Source organism: Centroberyx gerrardi, chromosome 21 (genome assembly GCF_048128805.1).
Source record: "Centroberyx gerrardi isolate f3 chromosome 21, fCenGer3.hap1.cur.20231027, whole genome shotgun sequence".
Taxonomy (NCBI): Eukaryota; Metazoa; Chordata; class Actinopteri; order Beryciformes; family Berycidae; genus Centroberyx; species Centroberyx gerrardi.
Window position 1 is genome coordinate 22,113,656 of NC_136017.1, and position 2,500 is coordinate 22,116,155.

The following is a 2,500-nucleotide window of genomic DNA, read 5'->3' on the forward strand; positions in this document are numbered from 1 at the left end:
TCCAGGGAGTACCAGGAGCAAATCCAAATAGAAAAAAAAAAGTTAAAGTCCAACCGCCACCAGGGGCTCGGTGTGAAAATCCTGCCCGGGAAGAGGCGCACAGCCTCGGGCAAGGCGCCCCCCTACCATCCCTGGAGCTCCAGGGAGTACCAGGAGCAAATCCAAATAGAAAAAAAAAAGTTAAAGTCCAACCGCCACCAGGGGCTCGGGGTGAAAGCCCTGCCCGGGAAGGGGCGCACAGCCTCGGGCAGGGCGCCCCCCTACCATCCCTGGAGCTCCAGGGAGTACCAGGAGCAAATCCAAATAGAAAAAAAAAAGTTAAAGTCCAACCGCCACCAGGGGCTCGGGGTGAAAGCCCTGCCCGGGAAGGGGCGCACAGCCTCGGGCAGGGCGCCCCCCTACCATCCCTGGAGCTCCAGGGAGTACCAGGAGCAAATCCAAATAGAAAAAAAAAAGTTAAAGTCCAACCGCCACCAGGGGCTCGGGGTGAAAATCCTGCCCGGGAAGAGGCGCACAGCCTCGGGCAGGGCGCCCCCCTACCATCCCTGGAGCTCCAGGGAGTACCAGGAGCAAATCCAAATAGAAAAAAAAAAGTTAAAGTCCAACTGCCACCAGGGGCTCGGGGTGAAAATCCTGCCCGGGAAGAGGCGCACAGCCTCGGGCAGGGCTTCCAGGGCGCCCCCCTACCTCCCTGGAGCTCCAGGGAGTACCAGGAGCAAATCCAAATAGAAAAAAAAAAGTTAAAGTCCAACCGCCACCAGGAGCTCGGTGTGAAAATCCTGCCCGGGAAGAGGCGCACAGCCTCGGGCAGGGCTTCCAGGGCGCCCCCCTACCTCCCTGGAGCTCCAGGGAGTACCAGGAGCAAATCCAAATAGAAAAAAAAAAGGTTAAAGTCCAACCGCCACCAGGGGCTCGGGGTGAAAATCCTGCCCGGGAAGAGGCGCACAGCCTCGGGCAGGGCTTCCAGGGCGCCCCCCTACCTCCCTGGAGCTCCAGGGAGTACCAGGAGCAGAAAGAAATATTTTGTTTAAAAAAAAGACAAAGTGCTGCGGCACTTAGGCTGTGGGGCGAAAACAGGCGGAGTACCAGGAGCACAAAGTTTAAGTTGGAGTACCAGGGGCACCAAAGATTAAGTTGGTACACCAGGGGCACCAAAGTTTGAGTTGGTATACCAGGAGCAGGAAAGTTTGGGCGGATGGTAGTCTGCTTGTATCCGGGGAGGGGTGCTTAAGAGTGGGTCTGCAGGTTCGGCTGGTGCTGGGGTTCCTGGATGGTGGAGGTTAGGGGCCGGAGATAGGGGGCAGCTAACAGGTGTGTGGGTGGCCGAGGCAGGGGCTCCAAATTGGGGTAAAAGTGAGGTGGAGGGCCCCCTGGAGGTAGGGGGCCGATAGCAGGTGTGTGTGGCCGAAGCAGGTGCTCTAAATTGGGTAAAAGGGAGGTGGAGAGCCGCCTGGAGATAGAGGGCCGCTCCCCGGTGTGTGTGGCCGAAGCAGGGGCTTTAAATCGGGTAAAAGGGAGGTGGAGAGCCGACTGGAGATAGGGGGCCGCTCCCAGGTGTGTGTGGCCGAAGCAGGGGCTTTAAATCGGGTAAAAGGGAGGTGGAGAGCCGCCTGGAGATAGGGGCCCGCTCCCAGGTGTGTGTGGCCGAAGCAGGGGCTTTAAATCGGGTAAAAGGGAGGTGGAGAGCCGCCTGGAGATAGGGGCCCGCTCCCAGGTGTGTGTGGCCGAAGCAGGGGCTCTAAATTGGGTTAAAAGTGAAGTGGAGAGCCGCCTGGAGATAGGGGCCCGCTCCCAGGTGTGTGTGGCCGAAGCAGGGGCTTTAAATCGGGTAAAAGGGAGGTGGAGAGCCGCCTGGAGATAGGGGCCCGCTCCCAGGTGTGTGTGGCCGAAGCAGGGGCTTTAAATCGGGTAAAAGGGAGGTGGAGAGCCGCCTGGAGATAGGGGGCCGCTCCCAGGTGTGTGTGGCCGAAGCAGGGGCTTTAAATCGGGTAAAAGGGAGGTGGAGAGCCGCCTGGAGATAGGGGCCCGCTCCCAGGTGTGTGTGGCCGAAGCAGGGGCTTTAAATCGGGTAAAAGGGAGGTGGAGAGCCGCCTGGAGATAGGGGCCCGCTCCCAGGTGTGTGTGGCCGAAGCAGGGGCTCTAAATTGGGTTAAAAGTGAAGTGGAGAGCCGCCTGGAGATAGGGGCCCGCTCCCAGGTGTGTGTGGCCGAAGCAGGGGCTTTAAATCGGGTAAAAGGGAGGTGGAGAGCCGCCTGGAGATAGGGGGCCGCTCCCAGGTGTGTGTGGCCGAAGCAGGGGCTTTAAATCGGGTAAAAGGGAGGTGGAGAGCCGCCTGGAGATAGGGGCCCGCTCCCAGGTGTGTGTGGCCGAAGCAGGGGCTTTAAATCGGGTAAAAGGGAGGTGGAGAGCCGCCTGGAGATAGGGGCCCGCTCCCAGGTGTGTGTGGCCGAAGCAGGGGCTCTAAATTGGGTTAAAAGTGAAGTGGAGAGCCGCCTGGAGA